The following is a 27764-nucleotide window of genomic DNA, read 5'->3' as shown; positions in this document are numbered from 1 at the left end:
TCACCCAGGTCTATGTAATATCTTTATTAGTAACTAAGTCTATGACAGCAATCACGTTGCTGAGAACCACTCCAGGAGAAACCTGTCTTATCCTTGCATATTAATTACTTTTTCATTGCTATTACCAAATGTCTGACAGGAATTAAAGGAGGGACAATCTCAACCAATGCACATGGGAGTACTGTCCACATAGAGGAGAAAGAATAGCTGCCAGATTTTGAAATGTTTGATCACACATTATGCCCACAATCAGGCAGCAAAGGGAAGATAGGCATTGGGTTAATAAAGCTCAACATGTGCCCTTCTTAACCATGCTTCCTTTTCCAACCAACTTCCACATCTTATCAAAACAGTACCACTAGATGTTTAGTGAGTGTTTTAAAATATGGGCTGAATGAAGATATTTCTCACTAACTGTACAAATGGTGTGCCATTTTTGCTTTCCAAAAAGTTGAGCTGGGCTGTAAAATTCTAAGGCCTACTTTTATTTTCCCATTTATAGAGAGCATTCCGTTATAAAGAGGAAGAAAGAAAAAAAGAAAGAGAGAGAGAGAGAAAGGAAGACAGAGAGAAAGAGAGAGAGAGAGAGAGAGAGAGAGAGAGAGAGAGAAAGAAAGAAAGAGCCAGTGAGTATGAGTCAATAAGCAAGGATAGAATAAGAAGTGCCAGACTGTAAAACTTCATTTTGGACTCCATAACACTCTTACTCCAATGTTGTATAACAATTTTCTCCAAATGTAAATGTTCCATTCTAGAATGAGGCTCCTTATGACATGGAGAATCTCTAATATTTACAAGAGACAATAAGATTACCAATACATATTCCTAAAGCTTACACAATTTACAAAATAATTTTCCAATCTTATATAAGCAGAATGCTGGTGGGAGATGAGATTCTCCGACTTGTTAATCTTCCTTCAAGTCATGAGGGACTACGGAGTAGACTATTCAGTGATGTAGTTGCCTTTGAGTTTCCTTGCTCTGTAAGTAATCAGAATAAATAAACATTCCTGGGATCCAAAAACTTGGTACCTATGAGTGGAATCAAATGGTAAGGAAGAAGAAAATATGATGGAGAAAAGGGACATTCATCATTTATGACTATAATAGAGAAGAGGGGAAATATGTGATTCAGCATGCAGAAGGAATGCTTAGTAGCAACCCAATAAAAGGAAAAACTATGATATTCAGGGAAGACTCAGTTCCCAAATTTCTTTTTCTTTCTGTCTTTAAAATATTTAAACCAGGTTTATTATTGAAAGTGAACATGCATATAGTTTATCAGAATGAAATATTCCCAAATTGTACCTTGATAATATTTGTTAATTCATTAAAAGGAAAAGGCCCCAACACCCGCAGTAGCTCCTATTTTTAGCCTTTTTTTTTTTCTGAGTGTTCTCTGCTTTTCTGTGTGTTCGGCAATTGTTTCTTCCACATAGAGGCCCTTCTGCTTCCATACTGCATTAGTGCACTTTGGGCTGGGTTCTAGGAAACTGTCTTCTTCCCAAAGTGAAGATACTCCTCCTCAGTGGTTGGCACCCAGAAGGGGTCACTATGAATGACCTCTCAGTGTCTGAACACCAGTTGGGGACTAGCCAGTCCACTGGTCCTCTTTCTGATTTCATCAGCAAAGCTGAAGCTTTCTGCCACAGGCACCATGACCCTGATGAACACATCTCTCTCTTCCTTCACTTGTTCCTGAAGGACTCGACCTTCCTGCTTTGACAGCACAGCATAGACTTGGCTGAGAAAGAACATCACTGGTTGCCATGAGGTAAACTGTGTACATGTTGCCATCAGGCATTGAGGTCTCACTTGTAGAGCATAGTCACACACTTCTTGCATGGTGGCAATCAGCTGCCCTGAGAAAGGTCCATTGCAATCAATGTCTGGAGAATCTCCTTTTGCAGAAGTCTCTTCAAATGACTGAGAGTAGCCACCTTATTGCTTTTGGGTTGTCTCTACTGTGATAGGTTTTACCTTCCTCCTGTCCCTCTCCTGCCAGATCACATTGTTCTTGTTTCTTGTTTTTTACTTGTTCTTTGTTCTGCCCCTTACTTTAGTTTCTACTTTTCTAGAACAAAACAGACACCCATGAGGGGCTCCTCATATATGAGGCCAGAGAGGGGTGCTAGCTGGAAGTCACTCAGAATAATATTGCCAAAGTCTAGGAATCCACTGATTTCTTTCAATTCTCTGGTAGCTGGGCCCAACTGTACTGAAAATCTTCACTTCTAACAAGTATGGGCCCACATTTTCTCTTCTGGAAGTGGTATGGCCCGAATACCAAAATTAACTAGTTTATGGGTCATCATTATGATGATGAGCCTGTCAGAGTCAACGTGGATGCCCTATGTAATTTTGCCTTGCTCTTCCTTTGTTTGGTGTATGACAGCTGTCTGCCTATTTCTTCACTGACCATGTCAACTTTAGGAGGCTTTGTGATTGTTTCTCTGAATGGAATAATGGCTCAGACACACTGATATGAATCTTTGCAAACTTTCTAAGTCATCCAATCATTGTTGAAGGTGGGACTTCCCTGCTGTGACCAAAACATGTTCTCCTGGTTCCTAATTATAATCTGGACACAGGGACTAGCTTGGTTTAACAGCTTCATTCCTTTCACATGCTGAGGTATTTCATTTGGGTGTTTTGGTTCAACAGCAACCATCACAATAGGGGTGGCTTCAAAGTTCAGTGGAATAACTGGAGGGCAGGATGAGAGGTTGCACAAAGTTGCAGATTTTAGAAGAAAGTACTAGAGGCCTCCAATTCCAAGCACATTTCCTGGGGGCATGTTCTCCAGATCTTCCAGCTCCCTTCCCATCAGAAGATTCTGGCTCTCCATAGTACAACATGTCATGTGGGGGACAAGAAATATATCCTCTAATGGAGCTGAGAAGCCTAGTGGAACTCACTGCAAAAACTCAACAGGGCTGTATTTGGTCCCAAGACAAAAAAAAAAATTGCCCTCTTCGAGTTATGTCACTGTATACATGAGCAAATGCAATCAAGCCCTCTTGGCTGCTTCCTTCCTGGGGAACAGGTTGAGGGTTAACACTTGTCACATCTGGCTCATCACCTACCTTTTGGCTCATCTCCCTGGGGACTTGGTTAAGGGAACTTCCATCCTGGGGAAAACCCTGGGTTGCCTGTCTCTGTTCTCCTCCAAGCTTCTCTGCATGTTTTTGTCATGTGTGTTCACATCTTTGGGCCATTTTTTTCTTGAGTGAGAAGCCTCAGCTTATTCTAAGGCAAGGTTTCACATTATCTGCAAAAATTTTGTAAACAGAGATAATAACTGGAGCAGTGTCTTCATTTCCATATATCATAAAGGCTGCTTTCTGGGCCTGGGTTTCCAGTGGAAGAGACTCAGATGTTTGTGACCATGTGCAGTTTCTGATACACCATAGTGAGAAGAGTGTGAGATATGCGGAGTCACTGGCTACAAATGGCATTTATCTGGACTTAGACTCATGGGCTCCAATTTTTAATCCTAAAGAAGTCACAAATTTATCAAGTTTTTTTTTTGCTTTTTTTATTTTTTTAAGTATTTTTTGTCATTTTTCAAAACTATATCATACAAAGTACAAATATTTTCCAGGATTAACTGTACAAATAAAGGTTTCTTTCCTTGGGTCTGATCAACTTTCATAATATCTTAGCCTTCATACTTGTATAATGATCTCCCCACAGGGTCTTCAAAAGAACTTTCTTCTTGATGCCAATTTTCGACAATGGATTCTGGCAAAGTGCTCAGTTTCAAAGCAGCAGCCATCTATTGCACTGGTACAGACCATATTGTCCTGCTGGGGGGGGGAGTGTAGTTGAGAGTCTTCAGCATTCTCCAAGCCAGTGCTCCAGTCATGCACCTCATCTCCTTTTCAGAATGTGTCTTCACCTGGGATTTTCTCTCTGCTCTTTGTTCTGGACTTTAGAAGTAAAAATAGTTTCTGTAAATGCTTTCATCTGTCCTAAAATATTCTTGAGGTGAGGTTAGGCTTTGTGTGGGGTGAATTTTACCTTCACTATCAGGTGATCTATGTTGTTTATCACTAAAACAGGATGGATGTTTTTAAGCCAGGCTTGTTACAGAACTGCCTGTGTCTGTGGACAGACCCTCCACAGCTTCCACCACAAAGATGCATCCATCACAAATGTGAACCACTGTTGATACTTCTGAGGAAAAATCCGCATATCTAGGAGAGTTTATCAGATTTATCAGGTATTCCGCATTACCATCTGCATAATGTAGCAAAAAAAAATGCTGGATTTCATGGTGATCCCTCTGACCTATTCATCCTCTCTGCTGTCCATTTCTTTACTTCCCTACCAGATGACTGGAGATAATTCCATTACTAGATAGGAGACGATCAGCAATGGTAGTTTTTCCATGCTCAATGTGAGCCAAAACACAGATATTTCTGGTGTTGACAATTTTTTTCTGAAGCTGACTCATCTTGTCAATGCCATTGTGCACCAAGGTTACTTATTTCCTGTGATGGCTTCAAGTTTACCCATACTTTTAAGACTCCAGGATATCTTCAATTGGGAAAGACTTAAGTGAGCAATGAAAGAAACCTTTCACATGTGGCTCATGAAACTATAGATATAGAGTAATTTAGAAGCCATTATCAATGTGTATATCAACTCTAATTCTCTCCTAGAGAAAATATGAACAAAGGCATTCCTTGATGATCTGACTCATACAAATCAGTAGGAACATTTGATTATCACAATCTGAGATTGACATGAATCTCAGGCACCAGTAGACAGTGATGGAGAGATAGGTATTACTGGATAAAATCACTGTAAAAGAAAAAGAGAGGAAGGACAGGTTACTAAGAGAACTGAGCATGAAGAAACCACTGTTTTGGGGTGTGAGTTAACCAGGTTCCATAAATGAGAGCTAAGAAAGAGGCTGAACCTAGACCATCATGCCCAAACCCAGCCAGAAAAAAATTGATGAGATGTTTTTCTGTTTTAGTGAGTCTGCCCAGTCCCTGATCTTGCCTTCTTTCAATGCCAAAGCAACCACAGAAGGGTGAGTCGGATAAGTGAGCTTTCTTTTACCTCCACCAAGCAATTTCATAACACCCCTAAAACATCCACAACAACCAGTTACCAATGAAACGTAGTCACCCCAGGCTGTCCAATATTCAGCACTGATGACACAAAACACTACTCAGGACACCCCTCCTGCATGCTCTGAAACCAACAATGTTTTTCAAAAGACAAAAGAAAACCAAACTTCAATTCATCATAGGCAAGCCACTCTCATAGCTGTCACACAACCAGGGAAATAAATCCAGACGTCCAGGTATCAGTGCAGAAACACAGCGAACATGAAAGTCCAAAATAATATGCTCCTCCCTAAAGATCTCCCACATATACTAACATTAGGACACAGAATCTAAAAGTTTCTAAATCTAAAAAACAGAGAGAGAAAGAGAGAGAGAGAGAGAGAGAGAGAGAGGTATATAGATAGATGATAGATAGATAGATAGATAGATAGATAGATAGATAGATAGATAGATATAGGTAGAGATAGATAGATAGATAGATAGATAGATAGATAGATAGATAGATGAGAGATAGATGATAGATAGATAGATAGATAGATAGATAGATAGATAGATAGATAGATGAGAGATAGATGATAGATACATAGATAGATAGATAGATAGATAGATAGATAGATAGATAGATAGATGATAGATAGATAGATAATAGATGATGGATAGATGATAGATGGATAGATAGATAGATAGATAGATAGATAGATAGATAGATAATAGACAGATAGACAGACAGAAAGACAGACAGACAGACAGACAGACAGACAGATAGATAGATAGATAGATAGATAGATAGATGATAGATGCCCAACTACTTTAAAGAGGCCATGAATTCACCAGAGAGAATTTAATTGAGGACACTTGCAAAGTAAGTCCAGAAAAATGCACATAAGCGACTGAATAAAATAAGAAAGATTATTCAGAATTTAAAAACTAGGCACACTAAAGAAATAGAAATATTGGACAAAACTCAAGTTAAATTTAAGATGGAGAAAACGCAGGGGAAAACCTATAGAATGGATCAAGGAGAAGACAGTATGTTAAAAGTTGCAGATAAGGCAGACATGAAAGAAATAGAAATATAAAGGATGACATGAAGGGAAGAGAATGCAGAAACTTTGTAACCTAGAAACTGTATGAAGTATTAGTGGATCAACTGAATGCCATATTGAGATGTGATCTTTATAAGGATTGAAAGAAGGGCAATGCAGATATGGATTTTGTGTTCTATAATCTAGGCAAATAGAAGAAGATTTGAGTCAATATGGAGTTTGGGGGATGGAAAAAGCATAACAGAAAGACAAAGTTGTTCACTAAGTTTCAGAGAGGCTACAAAGCCTGCGCTTTAATTTATGGAAGAATAGATTAATCCTGTTCTAGATCAGGACAATGACCTTTCCAGAATATATAACGTAAAGTACACTGTGGATAGATTGTGCTCCAGTCCACAGCCTTCTTCAGCAGCCAGATGTGGTTGACAGGAAGGGAAAGGCACAGCAGCGGCAGGCATCATACACCAGAACACATCTCTCAGGCTGGATATAGGCCAAGTAAACCAACCATTTCTGTAGAAGCTATTGGACTAGTTGGGATTAGAACTGGCTAACTTTTAGACTGAAATAAAAGAATGTGGAATATTTCAAAAATTCTGGAATTTGAAAAGGTGGTGAAAACTAGATGTCCTCAGAACAAAACACTGAGAACATAAATGAAAATATTAAGCAGCAAAGGTTATTTAGCCATAAGGGGAATAAACATGGATCTTTCCCTACTTATTCTTTTGATTTCTTTACTATCAGTTTATGTTCATGAATATTTTGGCAGAATGTACATATGTACACCACATGTCTGCCTTGTGTCCACAGACATCAGCAGAACTTGTCAGAGACCCTGGAACTATAGTTACAGTTGGTTGTGAGCCTCCATAGAGGTGCTGGGAATGGACCCAAGGTCTTCTGCAAGAACAAGCACTAACTGCTGAACCATCTGTCTAGCCCTATTCTAAAATTTTAAAGTGACTCACGGTTTATGCACTACTGAACATGTATTAAATAGTAAATTTACTATTAGAATGAGTAAATAAAATGGATTCCCATTAGCAACTTTTATTTATTAAATGGCAATCCTATCTGAGGTTTTGAAAGAGATAAAGGCTGAAGAAATTGTACTAAATAAAGTGAAATAAATTGTAAAGATTAAAAGCATAAATCATTTCTTATTTGCCTGTGGTTTGCGTGTGGGACTGAAGAAGCGACCCACATTATCATGGAGTGTGTGTGTGTGTGTGTGTGTGTGTGTGTGTTTATGTGTCTGTGTGTAACAATAATTAATTTAAAAAGAGGCAATAAAGTGAGAAAAATTTATATGTGGGAGAGTATGAAGATAGGAAAGAGGGAAGGAAAATGGTCTTATTATATTATAATCTGGAAAAGAGAAGAAAAATGTTTTAAAGTTACCTTGATTCCTGAAGTAAAGGCAGGAACAATTTAAGAAAGCTGCCTGGCAACCACGGAGCCTGCATGGGTATACTGTGGTTGTTAGGTTGAGGGTTTTGTGGGACTCCTTTCAGTGGGAATGTAGGTGTCTCTGACTCTTTTTCCTCTTTTGGGACACTTTTTCTTTTCCAAGCTTGCCTCCCCACCTTGATGTGACGTTCTGTGTCTAGCCTTAGAGCATCTTGGGTCATGTTCATTTGATATCCCTGGGAGAACTGCTAATGTCTGAAGGGAAATAGCAGTCTATTTGGGGAACAGAGAAGGAAGGGACACTGAGAGGTGTGGTAGGAGGGGAGCCTGTGATTGGGATGTATTGTATGAGATAAAATGAATTAAAAAGAAAAAAAAACTGCATTCCACAAAGGGTACATTTTCTTCACCTTCGACTTAAAGGATAGACGGGATGGATAATAGAGAACATCCCCTGGAAAGAGAAAACAAAGGCCACAGTGAGCAGCAGATAAGGAAGGCACTAAAAGTTGGATATGGTTGTTTGGAGGATGTCAGGTCTTTGCATCTGGCTTGCGTGCTTGCCCTGCTGGACACGGGAAAGATGTTTTACATGGATTGTAAAAATCACTAGAGTTTTCATAAATGTGAGCACCTAGTTATGAATAGAGATAAAATAAAAAGATATTCTAAGACCTGATTTTAAAACCAAAACATATTTAAAAGAGATACCATGGGAAGATTTAACTTGAGCTGAGTAAAACCAAAAACAAGACTCTGGAACACTGGCCCTCTGTTACCATGTGTTCAAAAATGTGATCAGAATAAAAAAAAGAGTTGTTCCCTGGTTTCTTCTTCTAGACTTGTTGGAAACTCTTGGTTTGATATAAGGGGAATTTTTATACTTCATCATAAAGCTTGTTTTCTGAGTTACAGGAAAAACACTTGGGTTCTAATTACAGAAAAGGAAGAGAAAAAAGCCATTTGAGGTGATATGGAAATTTTAAGAAAGAATAAATAAAAACTAAAGCTGATAATTTGAATCAATGATTTACATCTTCAGGGTATTTTCAGTATTAGCACTGCAAAGGTTATGAGATGATAGGAAATGGTTGCTGTCACTGTCCTCTCTTCATGGTCTTTCATGAAGCACAGACCTCAAAATCTTGCTCCAGATTTGGAGAAGCTTCATATTTGTTTCTAATTTGTTATTCCAAATTTCAACTCTGAAGTAACCACTCTGACTAAAGCTCCTTTAGGTTGCTGTTTCCTTCACTAAGCCTTCCCAAGATTCACATTAGCTAGTTTGAGATGCAAAAATTATTCTGTAAAAAAAAAAGTAGGATTAAGAAATACATTTAAAACAATATATCTCATTTCCATGTACAAAGGTTTGGCTCTTGCTTTTTATTTTGGAATGGTCAAATTCTGATTTTAAAATCTTGATTTAATTTATTCTAATGTGTTCTATCTTTAAAATTGCATGACTTACACAAGAAATAGTTCTTATCTAAATAGAAATTATAGGTACTGTCTTTGCTCATCTCTGTTCTTTCCCTCAAATTAAAAAATAAGAACTAATTTTGTGTCTTCTGGCTCTAACTTAGCACTTGGAAAATTATATTCTTTTTGCTTCTTAAATAATAATTCTCTAAATTCAAAAATATTATCTCTGCCATCTCACTTAGGCTTAGCTCTTGATCACATCTTTGTTCAGCCATCTTGTTTATCATATGTAATAATAACCACCAGAAAATAAAAATAAATCAATTTAAAAGAATTTCAAAAGAAAGGACAGCTACAACTACTAGTGATTTACTGACTATACATATACTGTTACACATACGCAACTATTCAGATAATGATGACTATAGTATGAAAATATACATCTTGATATTAGAATATCGATTTATGAACCTGTTAGTAAATTTATGAGGATAAAAATTCACATTTTTTTTAAAAAAGACATTTTTATACTATGTTTTGTATTCAATATTAGAAAAGAACCAGTATAAAACCAATGCGAATTTTCTGGCTTATGCATTTTATTTCAATAAAATTAAAAAGCAAAACTGAATTATATTTAAAAAATCAAAGCACAATGATAATGCTTATGAAGTTCAGAAGTAAATCAATCCCCACTTCAATGCCCACTCACATACTGGGCTTTGTGGTTGCAAGTGTTCTTAACCACCAACTTAGTATTAGTAGACATACGAAAAATATTAGCCTGACTGTTCCTTAATAAGTTAATAAACTATCACTAAACAGAATACTTATGAAACCTTTCCATGCTCAATTTGAGAATAATTTTGTGAATAACATCTGAAGCTATCCAATTATCATTTAGTAAACATAATAGTTTATTTTTTTATAAAATGCAATTAGGTAAATGTAGATACTATATGATTAAAATTTTAGTTTTTTTTGTTAATTTGACAGTTATAAAACCAAAAAGAGTAAGTCACAAATCATAACTTTGAGTTTAGTTTTATGGCAGGAAATGACAGCTATAGATAATTCAATTTAAGTATGATACAAACATGAAATTAATTATACCTATCTATTTCTGAAAAAAAAGAATTAAGAAAGAAGCCTTGCTGAAAAATAAAATAAGTTAGAAAGCAAGATCCACGGCTTTAAAAATTATTCTATGGCAGACTTAGGGAACATGTAACAATGGTATATTCTGTTGCCTCTCTAATGTACTTCTTTAATGTGTCTTTATAGCTGTAGTTTTAGAGTCTGTCCTGGAACTAGCTCTTGTAGAGCAGGCTGGCCTTGAACTCACAGAGATCTGCCTGACTCTGCCTCTGAGTGCTGGGATTAAAGGCGTGCGCCACCACCACCTAGCCAGTTCAGACATTTTATCCTCTAATATTAGGAGGCCCCTTTAAGGTCATTTTCATAGATTCAATAAAGTTTCTACTGCACTAGATTTCTACCCTGCCCCTTAAATGTCTCCCAGTTCCAGCTGTCTCTCCCCACACTCTCTTCCTCTAACCCAGCTCCCCAGAATTACCTCCACTCGTCTCACTTTATATTGGATTTCTTTAGGGCCTATAGATTCAGGTGATAAAATGTATTAACCACCAGATATACAAACATATCTTCAGATCATTTTAAATGTAAACATCTTTATTCTTTCTGTTTATTGAAATTTTAGGCTATATATACATACATACATACACACACACACACACACACACACACACACACACACATATATATATATATATATATATATATATATATATATATATATAAAATTATTTTTGGTCCCCAGCTCCCCAAAGATCTTCCATTCCTATCAGAATCCATGCCCCTTCTATCTCTTATTAGAAAATAACTGGTATACAAAGAAAAATAAATAAGTAAAACAAAGTAACAACAAACAAACTAGAATATGACACAACAAACAAAATAAAAAGAGACAAACAAAAAGCATGAGCCACATATATTTGTATACACAGGAATCCCATAAAAATACAAAACCAGAGAAACCTGTAAGATTAAAGAAAGAAAAATATTAAGAGAACAGACTGAACATTATGAGGCAAAGAACCACCAAAGATGTCATTAAGTGTTTATTATTTACTGCTAGGTATGGGCCCTGCTCTTAAGACTGGCTTGTGTCCCCAGTGAGACCAAATTTGAGAGAAATGAGTTTGCATTTGTGAGTAGTTATCAATGAGTATAGATTTTAGGTTGTGGATGCAGTCTTGTGTCCATGTCTCCTCTCAATTCTGGGATCCTGTCTGGCACAGACCCATGTAAGCCACAATGTATGCTGTCATTTTCTCTGAGTTCATATATGTCCCTATCCTACCTTGCTTCTTTAGGGCCCTTCATCCATTTGACTCTAGGAGTCTTTCCACTTCCTCCTCTTTTGTGTTCTCTGAGATGTGAGGGTTTATTCCAAGGTCTCTCACTCTGTGCACAATGTCTAGTTGTGGGTTTGAATATATTCTCATCTAATGTAGAATGAAGCTTTCTCTGATCATAGATGAGCAAGCTGTTAATTTATGAATGCAGTAGAATGTTATTAGAAGTCATTTTATTGCTACATTCCTTTAGCAGAACAGCAGTATTTGGTTTTCAGCTAGGTCACTGGTTTAGCTGGTCTCATGTTTATGTCTAACTAAAAAAAAAAAATTACGGATGGGTTCCATCTCATGGAGTAGTCATTAAAATCCAATCGATTATTGGTTGGGTACTCTCACAAGACTTATGTACTGTACACTGGGCCATCTTACAGGCAGGTGATCATTGTAGACTGAAGACTTTATAGCTGGGTTGGTGTGTACATGTCTTCTTTGGTGGCATAGAGTACCGTCAAGAACTATGAACACTACTCCACAAGGATGGAGGCTCTAGGTGGGCACTAGTTCAACTTCTCTGTGTTCAATAAGTAGTGTAGATGTCTTTAGCAACAGAACCCTACTCTCAGATGGTGGAGTTCAACAAATACTCTTAGTAACCACCTGAGTTGTTTGGGTGTGCCCCTGAGGGACCCTTTGTCAAACAGCTCAATTAAATGTAACCCATTCCTGGCACTGGAAGCTTCATTTGGTGATGAGAGGTATCTAGTTAGAGCTCTGGATCCAGAAATACATCTTCATATTGTTTAAACAGCAAGCTTTGAGTCTCTCAACATAACTACCAGATATTGTGAAACAAAACTTAACCTTCTTGGCTGTCCTTCATTTCCAGAATGCCAAAGGCATCATTATGAAACATGAGTGTTCTGCATTTTAACTTTTGAAATATTTAATTATTTATCTAAAACAAATAGAGTAACAAGTGACCATATAGGTAAATTATCTAAACAGAATAAATGAGAGTTAGAAGAAACCAATATATTGCAGATATTCAAAATGTCATTACTGAATTTGTTGATGAAAAAAAACCTACTCTGTTCTTCAAAATTAAGAGTAGCTAACCTAAGAATTTTACCTTAACACAGAGGACACAATATGTGAACTGTCTTTACAGTTTGTTGATACTGTATAGTATCATCCACATTTGTGTCCAGTGTATTGAGGAAGGGGCAACTTAAAAGCTCTTACAGCTAGATATTGCTATCTAAACACATAGGTTTAAAGAAAATCTGTGGGACTTCACTGATATTCAACTCTCACTAAAGATGTTAGCAAAATTTTCATGTTCAGTTTCTTGAGTTCTTTATATATTTTGGAGATCAGACCTTTGTCTGATGCGAGTTGGTGAAGATCTTCTCCCATTCAGTAGGTTGCCTTTTTCTCTTAATGACAATGTCCTTTGCTTTACAGAAGCTTCTCAGTTTCAGCAGGTGCCATTTATTCACTGTTGCTTTTGTTGTCTGTGCTATGTGGGTTATATGTAGGAGGTGGTATCCTGTGCTCATGTGTTGCAGTCTACTTCTCACTTTCTCTTCTACCATGTTCATTGTGGTTGGGTTTATATTGAGGTCTTTAATCCATGTAGACTTGAGTTTTGTGCATAGTGATAGATATGAATCTATTTTCATTCTTCTACATGTTGACATCCAGTTCTGCCAGCACCATTTGTTGAAGATGCTTTCTTTCTTCCATTGTATACCTTTAGCTCCCTTGTCGAAAGTCAGGTGTTCATTGGTTTGTGGGTTAATATCCGAGTCTTCCATTCGATTCTGTAGGGTTAAGCCAGCCCCTTTAGGGGGCAGGTTTGCCGCGGGCGTATGCATATGAATAAATCGGGAGCACGGGAGGCGGCTCCTTCCTTTTCCTGCCTCCTGTGAAACAGCTGCACGGGAACCTCGGTTCTGTAAGTTTATTTAAACATTAAAGCTGTATATATTCTTTAATATCAGTCTTGCATTTATTTACGCCGATACATTTGGCGCCTGCCCCGTGGGGCTTTGCGGATACCCGCCCCAAAATTGGAGGCTCCTGGGGGCGACCACTCCCAGTGGCACCTCCCCCCGGAGGTCTCCCTGGGCGCGCGGCACCTTGCCGGTCCTACTACAGCTGTGGATGCAGCTGAGATTCTGAGCAACTTGATCTTTCCTGGTGCCTGCTAAAAAGTCAAACGGGACGGGAGTATTAGCACTCCCCAGCCCCCACCTGCCTGACAGTGGCACAAGCACCTCTGTAACAGCGTGATCAGTCTCTGTTCCCTTCCCACCTCCGCCGGACAGCGCTCGGGTCACGTGACAGCGGCCCTGCGAGCCAGCTCAAACACGCCGGCATCCCTTTGATTTGTTCACTTTGGCGGCTTTTCTCTCTGTTCCCTTTCTGGCCCAATTGCCATTTATCAGCCTGGTGTCTGCTCCAATTTTTGTTGAGTCATTTATTTCAGACTTAAGCCACGTGGACTCAAGTGGGATCTTTTGCCACCACTGGCAGGAACTGGTCATTGCAGGTAAAAGAATTTTTTTCTTTTATAAATAAAATGTCTGAGAACGTGACTGTTTTAGATTTTCACAGCTTTTTTGAGTGTACCATGTGGGAAATTTTACAAGAGGTGTCTATCACCCCACATCTATGGATATTTCTGGGATTCGTAATTTTCCTTAGCACTATATGGTTTGGTAATAGGAAAATGATGGCAGAGGTTGAACGTTTACAAACTACTGTGAATGACAACAATCTTCTCAAGAATCACTTTGAAGTTCTCCAGGAAGAGAACAGATCTTTGTTTAACATGATTCGGTTAACCGAGCAAAATTTAGAAAAGGTACAGGCTGATGTTAAGGAGAAATTCATTACTATGGAAGAGGGAACAGCTGAATTAGATCATAAGTTCCAGCAGTCCCTTTCTGTAGGAACAGAAACATTAACAGAGAGAATCAAAACTGCTGAATGTGACAATCGAATTTTGTCTAAAACTTATGACAGATTGGCAGAAAGATTGTCAATACAAGAAGGCACGGTTTATGCCATAAAAATTATGTCCAAAGATGACAAGTTATCTCTAATGGACAAATTTCATACTTTAGAATCCTCAATGAAGGCTTTGGAACATAATTCTGGACAGAAGATTCAGACATTGCAAAAAGCAATGGTGAATAGAATTGAAAAGATTGAGGAATTTCTAAATTCTGATGAAGAAGAGCAAAGGGTAGAAAGGCAAATTTTAACTACATCTGTGGATAAATCCCTCCGGGACAATTTCCACAAATCTCTACCTACAGCTCTACATGCCTTTCCAATAATAACAACAGAAAAGGTGATTGGTTCCAGAAACCCTAGGGTCATCAAGGAAGATACATGGGAGCCTGTCCGTATGAATGATCTCAAAGAAATTAAACAGGCTGTCAAGACTTTTGGGATGCATGCCTCTTTTGTTAAAAAGATGCTAAAATCTTGGGCCACAAGAAGCAGACCAACCCCCTCGGACTGGCTCCAGCTGAGCTCCGCGGTCCTTGAGAGTGGACCGCAATTGAAATGGAAATGCTTATTCAGGCAAGAGGCTAGACTTTTAGAACAGCAGGAAAAGGCGAAGGGAATTGACATTTCCCTAGATAAAATTCTAGGTGAAGGGCTCTATTCTGACCCTCACGAACAAGCTAATTTGGATGAAAACGCACTATCCATGTGTACTACAGCAGCCTTAAGGGCTTGGGACAGGGTACAAGACCCAGGACAGAGAATGGAATCATTTGTCATACTTAAACAGGGTCAGAGAGAACCCTTTAGTGGCTTTTTACAAAGACTAACTAAGGCTGTACAAATAGGGATATCTGTCCCAGAAGCAAGACGTATAATGATTGAGTCTTTAGCTTACGAAAATGCAAATGTAGAATGCAAAAAGATCTTGGGGCCTTTAAAGTTCAGATCAGCGCCCTTGGAAGAATGGGTCTTGCATACACTGAATGTTGACACATTTGACTGTGGCACTGAAGCATGGGTAGAAGAAGCAATTTCCAATGGTAAAAGGAGACACCAGAATACCAAATGTTTTAATTGTGGCAAAATGGGTCATATGAAAAGGAATTGTAAACAACGGATTTGCAGAAATAATAATAATGCCTCTTCTAGAAATAACAGAAATAGAAGGACCCAGCCTTCAGGTTTATGTAGAAGATGTGGAAAACGCAGACATTGGATGAATGAATGCAGGTCTACAAGAGATAGACAAGGCAACCTGATACATACAAAAAACATGAGAGGGGGGCCTCACAGGCCCCCATGGAAACATGGTTCAGTCATTTCCAGTTTCTGCAGAGAACATGCCTCGTCAGGACAATTAGGAAACCACATGCCTACTGTTACAAGCAATAGTGATCAGAAAGATGTGTTACGTGTGTTTTGGCAAACTTCTATAAATGATCAAAGACCTAAGCTGAGAGTGTATGTAAATGACATTTTTATTACTGGCCTGCTGTACACAGGTGCTGATGTAAGTATCATTACCCCAGAATCTTGGCATCCATATTGGCCTCTTCAGAATGTAAATATTCAGCTCCTGGGAATTGGAACCCTATCTCGAATAAGGCAGAGCACGAGATGGGTTGAATGTATAGGGCCAGAGGGAGAAATAGGAAAATTAAGGCCATATGTAGCCAATATTGCAATGAATTTATGGGGTCGTGACCTATTACAACAATGCAATACCCAAATTAACATTCCTGCTACATCTAGAGCCTATTTTTCTGAGAATAATATTAAAAGATATTACAAACGGAGAAAACCGGCCATTAGGGCTGTGCAAGAACAAGCAATTGATGTTCCTTCAGAGATACCAACAGCCTTGCCTCTAAAATGGTTGACTGAGAAACCAATATGGACAAAGCAATGGCCTTTAGCTGAGGAAAAGTTACAGGCCTTAGAACAGCTGGTACAAGAACAACTAGATGCTGGACATATAGAAGAATCAACCAGCCCTTGGAATTCTCCTGTATTTGTGGTTAAGAAAAAATCAGGTAAATGGAGAATGGTGACAGATCTCAGGGCCATCAACAAGGTTATTCAACCTATGGGCCCTCTGCAATCTGGAATTCCTTTGCCCTCTTTATTAACAAAAGGATGGCCTCTCATAGTTATTGATTTAAAGGATTATTTTTTCACTATACCTTTGCAAAAAGAAGATAGAGAAAAATTTGCCTTCACAGTGCCTACTTATAACAATTCTCAACCTTCGAGGAGGTACCATTGGGCTGTCCTCCCTCAGGGTATGTTAAATAGCCCCTCCATGTGCCAATATTTTGTGAACCAACAATTGCAAATAATAAGCAAGAAATTTTCCAAATCTATAGGATACTATTACATGGACGACATTTTGTTATCCGATTCAAACATAGATACCTTGAACAGACTGTTTGAAGAAATACAGATACTTTTACCCAAATGGGGATTGCAAATTGCTCCTGAAAAGATTCAGAAGAGAGATTATGTTAATTATTTAGGTTATAGAATAGGTTTGCAAAAAATTAAGACACAAAAGGCACAAATTTGGAGAGATTGCCTACGGACTCTTAATGACTTTCAAAGACTGTTAGGAGAAATTTCCAGTCTACGACCAGCTATTGGGATAACACCTGATCTAATAATTCATTTGAACAAAACCTTGGATGGTGATAAAGATTTAAACAGTCCCAGAGAATTAACAGCTGAAGCAGAAAAGGAACTGACAATGAGTGAGGAGAAATTACAACAGGCACATGTGGACAGAGTGAATCCAGAGCTCGATTGTATTCTCATCATACTACCATCAAAAATTTCTCCTACAGGAATTTTAATGCAGAGAGATGATATTATCTTGGAATGGATCTTTTTACCACATAAACCAAGTAAGAAACTGAAAACTTATGTGGAAAAAGACTCTGAGTTAATTATAAAAGGCAAGCTGAGACTTCGTCAACTAGCAGGCATAGACCCAGCAGAAATTATAGTGCCTTTCACTGCTGATGAACTAAAGAAATTATGGGAAGATAATGAACCATGGCAAAGAGCTTGTGCTAATTTTTTGGGAGATATTAATAACAACTATCCAAAAAGCAAGCGGCTTAACTTCATAAAGAGAACTTCTTGGATCCTTCCTCCAATCATCCGTGATGCTCCAATAACTGGAGCCCGTACAATCTATACTGATGCCAATAAATCAGGGAAGGCAGGTTAAAAATCAGAAGACTTGGGTAAGGTTGAACAAAGTCCTTATGATTCTGTCCAGAAGGCAGAATTATATGCCATTCTTATGGTACTAAGAGATTTTAAAGAACCCATTAATATAGTTACTGATTCACAATATGCAGAAAGAGTTATTTTACATATTGAAACTGCTGAATTTATACCTGATGATACAGAACTAACCTCATTGTTTATGCAGGTTCAAGTTTTGATCAGGAATAGGCTTCGCCCTATGTACATAACACACATCCGATCCCATACGGGTCTGCCAGGTCCTCTAGCACAAGGAAATGCAGAAATTGATCAATTATTGATTGGTAGTGTGCTACAAGCCTCTGAATTTCATTAAAAAAATCATGTTAATAGCAAAGTTTTGAAGAAAGAGTTTTCTATTACACGGCAACAAGCTAAGGAGATTGTAAAGAAATGCCCTACCTGCTCTTTCTATAACCAAACACCACTGCCAGCAGGGGCTAATCCGAAGGGCACCCATAGGAATGAAATCTGGCAGATGGATGTGTTCCACTTTGCAGAATTTGGCAAATTGAAGTATGTTCATCACACCATTGACACTTATTCAGGCTTTCAGTGGGCAACTGCTTTAAGTTCAGAAAAAGCTGATTCAGTAATCACTCAATTATTAGAAGTCATGGCTATCATGGGTATACCTACACAAATAAAGACAGATAATGGTCCTGCTTATGTCTCTAGGAAAATGAAACGGTTTTTTGATTATTACAATATCAAGCATGTTACAGGTATACCATACAATCCTACAGGTCAAGCAGTCATAGAAAGATCAAATCGAACTATAAAGGATATGCTGATCAAACAGAAAGTGGTGGAAAACACCCCCAGAAATAGGTTACATAATGCTTTGTTAACTTTGAATTTTCTCAACGCTACTGAGAAGGGAACCACGGCTGCAGAAAGACATTGGATAATGGAAAAGTCTGCTGAACTAATCAACCAGTTTATTTCAAGGATGTGCTGACCTCACAATGGAAGCCAGGAGATGTGCTGCGTTGGGGAAGGGGTTTTGCTCTTATTTCCACAGGTGAGGAAAAATTATGGATACCATCAAAATTAATAAAGGTTCGCTTTGAAGAAGAGAAGTCACTTGGAAAAGATAAATAACAATTCATTCACAAGGATGGCGAGCATACTGAGGGTAAGGTTTACAGATCGGTTGGGGGCAGGGTTCCTTTCTTATCTCCACAGGAAAATACTCATCTTCAAAGAATTTAAGGGACCCTGAATATTTAATTACTGATGGATGGAAAATAGTTACGACCCACTAAGTATCAACAATAAAATTCTATATATACTGTATTGATTTTATATATATATATATATATATATATTTATATGTTTTATTGAACACTTCTTTATAAATATGTAGAGCTGGTTTTGTTGTTGGACTATGGCTCAGTCCCTCTTCAATTCCAAGTCTGTTGATAAGAGATATTTCATAGTTTCTGTCTCAGGTCAGGAGCCATGAAATGGGACAGAATAAGAATAATTTTATACTTGATAAACCTTCTTTGCCTTTCCTCATATCTGTGTCTTTCTTTATATGTCAGTATATGTCCTTGTTGTTAATGTTTAAATTTCCCATAACAAGCAACATATTTTCCTACAGTAATCTTTGAAGTTTCCAGGATGAAGATGGGGCCCCACAACATCAACTCAATCTGGTTTTTATGACGTCATGAATTTTTTTTTAAGCGCTAATATTAGACCTGTTTTTTGGTACCAACTGTAGGAGACAATTTCGAATGATGCACATTTTTGACAACACTCTGGCTGGACCTTCTCAAAACTCTCAGAGACTAGTAATAATTTTCTTAGGTCAAAGGTTAATTTGGGAATTTTACCATCATTTGCTTTCACAGGGGCCCCTAAGAAGAACGTCGCCCCCATGTCAGCTAAAAGCAATCTAAGAGGACGACATCCCCTCTCCCAACAGAGTTTGCCCACAGGGTTAGGGACATCTTTTAGTGGTTGGTTTAGGGTTGAGGGGATGGGGAGATATTGTATGGAATTAGGGGTATATTCAAAAAAAAGGGGGGGGATTAACTGGTTTGATGGGATGATTGGTATTTGTGACTTACTGTTTTTAGAAAATTATATTGGTACTGTTTCTTGTATATTGATATATTGAATATTGAATGTGAGTGTTCCTACCTCTATTTTTGTATAAGAGTATACTTATATTGTATGGATACATCTATCATATCACAATGTACATTTCTACCTCTATACTATTTATGTAATAACATTGTTTACATTTGGTATGTAATGACATTGTTTACAGGTGAAGATCATTGTCTTCATATATTGCACAGTTGTTTATTCTCTTAGTTTTCAAATTAGATAGGTATTGAGAATTATATGTTTGTCATATTTATTTTTAGGTTAATCAGGTCTTTTAGATACATAGAGATTATATTTAGTACAGATAGTATAATCTTCAGCCTCTTTGAAGAGCTGTAGAAAATGGCCTTTAATCTAACCTAGAATTCTGTGCCTATGAGACACAATTACTCCTGGCAACACCACTCTACTCCCGAGAGAACGTTGAGCACCAAAGACACTCTACTGGGAGATTGTCTTCTTGGCAGAACTGGCCTTTGGGTTAAGAAAAGCCCAATCTCAACTACTGACTAAGATATGAAACAGGATTGTCTTATCTTGCCAAGACAGGGTAGGATAATTCTAAGAAAGTTCCTTGCATTTGATAATGGTATGTCAGTTATGTTAGGCCTTAGCCAAAGTTGGTTGACTCAACATTGCAAACGAGACTTTGGGTGATTGCCCAGGTAGTCAGTTGTCTGTCATTTGTTGCACATTTTGGATATCTCTCATTTGTTAAGTAATATTTATTCCCTTCTCAGATCTTTGATGGAGTTGAAGATTATTTAATTTTAGTTACTCTCTACATTATTTAGACTCCTTGAGATAGAATGTCTAGCAAAACTTTTAGGGGGTGGGTTTGCCTCAGGCATATGCATATGAATAAATCGGGCACGAGCTGGAGGCAGCTCCTCCCTTTTCCTGCTTCCTGTGAAATGGCTGCAAGGGAACCTCGGTTCTGTAAGTTTATTTAAACATTAAAGCTGTATATATTCTTTAATATCAGCCTTGCATTTATTTATGCCGATACATGATTCCTTTGATGAACATCTCTGTTTTTATGCCAATACCAAGCTGTTTTCATTACTGTAGCTCTGTAATAGAGTTTGAAGTCAGGGATGGTAATGCCTCCGGAAGTTCCTTTATTGTATAGGATTGTTTTGGCTATCCTGGGTTTTTTGTTTTTCCATATAAAGTTGATTATTGTTCTCTCAAGTTCTGTGAAGAATTTTGTTGGGATTTTGATAGGGATTGCATTGAATTTGTATTTTGCCTTTGGTAGAACTGCCATTTTTACTATGTTGATCCTACCCATCCAAGAGCAAGGGAGATCCTTCATTTTTCTAGTGTCTTCAATTTCTTTCTTCAAAGCCTTAAAGTTCTTGTCAAATAGATCTTTCATTTTCTTGGTTAGTGTAACCCCAAGATATTATTTGTGGCTATAGTGAAGGGAACAAGTTCCTCCTCCTCTGGCTGCCAGCTTAAAGTTTGCTTCCTCCTTCTCCCAGCATGAGACTTTTGAGAAATTTTAATGTCTGTGGGTTCATTATTTCAACAGTCTCCAGTGTCTTCTTTAGAATAGCTTCATTCTTGCCAATGGTTACAAGGCTGCATTTTATTTACTTTTCTACACAGCATACCACTGGATGGAAACTACTCTCAGAAAACATTTGCAAAAAAAAATCAAATCTCTGTGTAGCTGTGATCATGTTTCCCAGCACTTTTCTTTCTGTTACCAATAAAAAATAAATAATAAAAAAAGATGTTAACAAAAGCTACTCTATTTTTTTTATTCCTTGAAATTTTGAGAGGAAATTAACTTCAGATGATATCTCATTAACTAAAACATGAAATAAATGGTATCAACTGTATCATTCCACAGGCTTTGCAAAACACACTTTACAATGAATGTCACTGCAAATTTAAAGCAGACAGAAAACACTCAGATTAAAAAGCTTGTTTTTATAGGAGTACTTCAACCTGATGGAGATTATTTTCTGTGTTATTGCTAATTCTTTTTATATGACTGTTTTCCTTGTAGATAGTAGCTTACATATGTCCTATATGAATCTAGACAAATAAATTTGAATATATATCTAGTTAGGTTATTTTTAATGGATTTTTTTCCTTTTTTACATCATTATTTTTATTTTTTTGAGAATAATGTAATTACATAATTTCCCTTTTCTCTTTTTGGCTCTAAATTCCTATCTTTCTTTAAAATTAATGGCTTCTTTTTTTTCTTTGTCATTACAAAGAAGAAAATTCTTTTCTTCTTAAGCAAAGAGAAGCATGATAACAATAACAATAGCTTAACAACAATTTTAATAAAACTGCATGTGATACACATCTCATGAATAATCCTGAAAAGATAAAGACAATAATATTTGATGAAGCCAGGAAATGAGAAATCTATAAGCCAGTGGTACTCAACCTTTCTCATACCATGACCCTTTAATAAAGTTCCTCATGTTGTAGTGATCCCCCAATCTAAAATTGTTTTCATTGCTTCTTCATAACTGCAAATTTACTACTGTTATGACTCATAATACAAATATTTTAGATATAGAGGTTTGACAAAAGAGTTGTGACCACATGCTGAGAAACAGAATCACTGCTTAAGCATTTGGAAATAAGAAAAAATACATGGGATGAGGGGGTGGTTCATCTTCTTCAGAGAATGCCCAGTTCCACATGGAGGTTCATTGTCTTTTGTAACTCCAGTTCCAAAGGATTTGGTGCTTTCTTCTTTCTACCATGTGTGACAGGCACACTTATGATGCATATAGAAACAACCATACACAAATTAAAAAAATTATAAAATGAAAATATTTACATAAATTCAGAAATATGTAAACATAATAAGAACAAAATATTTAAGGTATTAAGAGAAAAATGGACCAACATAATTCTGTATCCTGTGAAATTATCCTTCAAAAATGAAAGAAACAAAGCTTTTCCAAACAATTGAAAATTGAAGGACTTGTTTTTGAAAGACCTACCATGCAGGTATATAAAGAGGATCTGCATAGAAGAGGGGATAGTATGGGCTAGGAATCTCAATTTAAACAAAGAAATTTAAAGTGGGGGGGAGGAATTTATTTGTATTATACTTAACTAAACATATAAATGTTAAAATAGTAATAACAAAACATATTATTTGTTAATTAATGAAACTTTTATTGTTATATGAAAAGCAAGTGATAGCAGAAAAACTTCTAGTTTGGGTGAAGAGTCAGAACTGTTTTTTGTTACTAGGTACTTTTACCCAGTTATGCAACAATATATCTAAAATGCAATTTATTGCAAATATGGTGTAAATTCTATTGTCCTGTCAAGTAAGCAAAAACAAGGCAGTATGATTAACATGATAATGAAGAAGTGAAAACTATCATCTAAATACTCAATTAAAACTATAGTAGATCTGAATGTGGCAGTGTATGCCAATAATCAACAGCACTCAAGAGTGTGAGGCTGCAGGATAATGTGCCCAGCATTGGCTACATAGGGAGTCTACTTATAAGTGACCCACCAACTGACCTACCATTAACTTCAGTTGGAAGGGCAGTATTTATATAACATATTTAGCAAAACTGCCAATCAAATTTATATCAAAATTCACTAAACAACAGGGTTTGCTATGTATTAAACTCCAAGTTGAGGCCTTCAGTTGTAAGAAATGAGATCGATTTAGAGCCAAGCTATACTTAAAACCTCACTGTAACGATTTGCTCTTATCTTTCTTCTCCTCACTTTATGTTTCAGAGCGAGGCAGCCACTCTGTACTCTGTATGCCCTTCTCAGGTATATAGAGGAGCAAATTCAATTGATCAAAGACAATTGTAAAAAGATAGCTCAATCCAGATAATTTCAGATGAAAATTTATGTATTTTACTTCTCGGTGTTAGTGGGTGTTAATCAGATATCATTGATTTCACATGAAGTTACAGCAAATATTCCCAATTTTTATACTCATCTTTAAGCCCCAACAGGTATTTTAAGTAATAATTTAATATAGGAATTATAATTCGAGGTTTTTTATAAGAGCTAAAGAAATGCACTGTCGGTCTAAGATTCTTAGACTGCGGCTCGACTGGCCCACCTCTGCACTTGCACGATTACTCTGGAGATGTGTTGCAGTAAAATAACTCTCATAGCTTCAACCAGTGTAAATTCAGGAAATCAGGTGCTTAACAGCCGTAATTCCAAGAATCTCTTCTGCTTTTGCGGCCAGATCCTATATTTTCCCCACCTCAGAGACAGGAGTGCAGGTGCGGCATCCCTGCTGCTGAGCAAGCCCACATTTCAGGATTATTTTAGATTATTATTTTATGTATGGATGGATTTATAAACACTTAAATGTGCATAAACACACACACATATATATATATATATGTATATATATATATACATACATTTTCTCAATCTCAAAAGGATTGCTTGATTTTGTGTGTGTGATATGTTATCTAAAGATTCTCATGCATATTTTCAGTTAGTTTTCAGATCAGTCTGCTGTGAAGACTTTTATCTGTTGATTTTTATGTGGCCTTTTCAGTAAATTGCCAGTTTGGTTTATATTTTGATATAGAAGTTGATCTTCAGTTGGGCAGGAAATTTTAATCATCACTCCACCCCTCATCTTCTGAGTTCACACATCTCTGTGAAAAGGCTTCCTTTTTTTTTTTTTTCTGTGGGAGCTTGGTCTGCTCTTGCTCTTGAGGCGGTCAATGTTGGTTTTTCCAGGTTCCTTCACTGGAAGGACAGTAGGAATATGTTTCCCTTACAGTCTTGATTTTTCAGAGGAGAAAACTCTATCATGGTCAACTGCTGCTGCACTGTGAGCTCTACCAGTCCACTTCACTTTGACTGCTCTGAGTATCCTCTTTAAATGCACAGAGATTTTTGTATTGTTTTGGGAAAAGGCATCATTTCGACAGGTTTTTTATGTTTAATTTTGTTTGATTATGACTTTATAGAGTGCCCTCAGGCATGACCGTTCATCATTATCTTTGATTTTTTTATCAATGTATTTAACAAGTATTTAAAATTTCTGTGGCAGAGGAGTAGTAGCTTCCCAGTTTAATAAGTGGAAACGCAGAATGGAAGGTTTTTTATGTACTTCCTGTGGGAGCCACAATAATAAGCACTAAACATGGGAACTGATATAAGGAAGGAAAAACAATGGAAAAATGTTTTATGTATATTGAGAGCTAGGCAAGGGATATTGGTCAGCTCTCCAAATGCAGACAGAACAAATTCCCGCAGACACTGTGCAATGCCATGGCAAAAGCATAGAACACCTTTAAACATTGCAAAGATTTGGTTGTTTTTTTTTTAGAAATAAAAAAGAAAGGATAAAAGAAATGAAGGAAAGAAGGAAGAAATGAAAGGATAGAGAAGGGAGGAAGGGAGAGCAGAAAGGGGAAGCATTTCTGAACATTACTTGTTGATAGAAAATTAAGGCAGTTTAAAACACATTGAAGTTTCATTTTGAAAATGATAACCTGTGTAAGATAGGATCACTATCACTGACCCATTGAAGTGTGTATGGTGATTCAGCAATAATCCTAAATGAAGAAAAGGCAGTGCCCCTTGATGGATTCTGCCCGATAACTCAGGAAACATTCTTGTTTAAAATATACATAATGATCTACATTCTGGACCAAAATAACCTCCCAAGAAGGATAGAACATATGGAAAAATTCCAAACACAGTGCACAGCTCCATCTCCCACAAGCATTGGCTTCTCTCCCTCTTGTACCTAAGTAGAACTATGTTAATCCAAAATTATATTCAGCAGCAGGGAACTGAATAGGCGAGGGGCAGCACAGGGGAAGGAGAAAAGAAATTAGATAGTATACTGCTTTTTATGTACAAAGAATTCTAACAGTAAGTGAATGCTGGAACGGAGAAGCTTAGCCTTGAAGCAGCAGATGATCCGAGTTTAGTTTATAGAACTACTCTACGAATTGCAAATCAAGCTTACACTTGTGCTCGGGGCTGAGATTTAAGAGGATCACCTACCACCTACCACTGGAATAAATAGTAACTGGAGCTAAGAGACACAGCATCTACCCTGAGGCCAGACATTCTGCCCATTCAAGGCAAATAAAATGCATCTATGAATTACGGCTGCAATATAAGAAAAAGGAAATTATGCCTAATAGTCATGGGAAAATATATCCTTGAAAATAACCTTCATAAGAAAAATAGACTTTTTTTTTCAAGCAAGTAGCAGCTTGTTGTCCTCAAAATAATTCAAGAGGAAATGAGTTATATGAAACAGAAGCAAGAAGCCTTAAGGAAAAAAACTGAGTTAAGATGTAAGGGGTGCTAGGGGCTGGCAACATAAGACTGTCATAATAAAAATCTACATTGGATGTAATCCCAATTGGATTTGATTTCAGAAAATCAAGTTAGTAGTATGAAGGATACGCTTGAAAACATACCCAGACTACAGAGAAAAACAGATTATTAAGAACTAAGGAGGGAAATATAGAAATGATAAAGATCGGAAATCTAATCTACTTATGAAGCACTGTTAATTTCCTAATGACAAAATAGGCTTTACCATGTACAATGATTTAGACAAAATTATTTCTTGCACTAAAGAATAAAAAGTAAAGAACAACAAACCAACTCACACAAACACATAAAATACCTGAATTCATATAAAGAAGCTTGCAATAATAACAGTGATTTTTTTTTTTTTTTGAGAAATGCATCCACCAAGACATTCCTGTCCTAATCTCTGGACAAAACAAACAAAACAAAACAAAACAAACAACAAAAAAAAAACTGCTCAGATAGCTAAAAATATGTAAGGTTATTTGGATGGATTTAAAATATACTCACCAATCGCCTTTACAAAGGGAAAGTGTGTTGACATAGAAAAGGCAGTCCTGGGCATCAGAGAATGAAGTGATGCATCTGCTAGTTCAGGTGTGCCAGGAGTCACCATTCGGAAGCTGCTGTCAGAATACAAGTTGATTTTAACCTAGTGTGACTTATTTCAGTCTTCCTTATCCGGAATCATATTAGAAATACATTGTCTTAAGAGAAACAGATACCTCTTATATAAAAAAATCTTTAATAACCTTAAAAATATATTACTCAGGAGATAAGTTCACATTTAAAAGTCTCTATGAGACAAACAGAAAAACTTGAACAAATAAATGTGCAAAACTGATTTAAGTGACTAAGGAGTCCATCAGTATTTGCAATACTTCTGATCACTAGTGTTCTAGATAAGAATGTACATGAAGATATAGTATATGACATATGAATTAAAAAGTCAAAAGCATACAACCCCTATCTGTATGACAAGATGATCTTTACGATGTCTGTATGAAATGTGAGGCATATGTAAAAGACAAAAGCGAAATCTTTAGAGAAAATCAATTTGAAACCTGAAAATCAATGTTTTTGGATGAAAATATCAACATCTTTGTGTGTGCTGTATGTGGATGCAGGTAAAAGTGCAGCCCAGAACACAGTCTTGCTGCAGAGAACTTTTCTTTGAGTTCATGGGATGGGGGTACTCTCTCACTGAACCTGCAGCTCAGGTGCAGCTCAAGTTCCTCAGAATGCCTTCATTCTCAACCCACTGTGGCACAGGCTATAGGCATGTGCCATCACAGAGAGTGCTGAACCTTTACATGGCTTTTGGGGACCCAACTCGAGTCCTTATGCCCGTGCAACAAGGGATCTTACCCGCTGAGCCATCTCCCTTCCCTAGTCATCATCTTTTAATAATGTAAATACATAAAACCAGAGGATTGTAAAACCACTAATTAAAATAAAATTTGTTTCTTATTAATATCAAGTATCATGTGTGTGTGTATAAAATTTTGGAACACATATGTATGTAAATTTATGTATGTAATAACAATTAATGAAAAAAATATGAATTTGTAGTACATGGTAGGGTTTGAAAGGAGGAAGTGGAAGGAGAAAATCTTGTAATTTCAACAATTTTAAAATGTAAAAAAAAAAAGCAGACCTTATTTGATCAGAGG

General features: G+C 37.0%; 1 pseudogene; it reads right to left on the bottom strand.

The window, feature by feature from the left end:
* Nucleotides 1-1330: 1330 nt before the first annotated feature.
* On the bottom strand, nucleotides 1331-27471 carry LOC121455687 (annotated as a pseudogene).
* Between the last annotated feature and the right edge of the window lie 293 nt (nucleotides 27472-27764).

Source organism: Microtus oregoni, unplaced genomic scaffold, assembly GCF_018167655.1.
Source record: "Microtus oregoni isolate MIOR12 unplaced genomic scaffold, Mior012 000014F_ref0000157, whole genome shotgun sequence".
In the NCBI taxonomy this organism is placed as follows: Eukaryota; Metazoa; Chordata; class Mammalia; order Rodentia; family Cricetidae; genus Microtus; species Microtus oregoni.
Note: the sequence above shows the minus strand (reverse complement) of the source record. Positions and strands in the feature narration are given on the sequence as shown.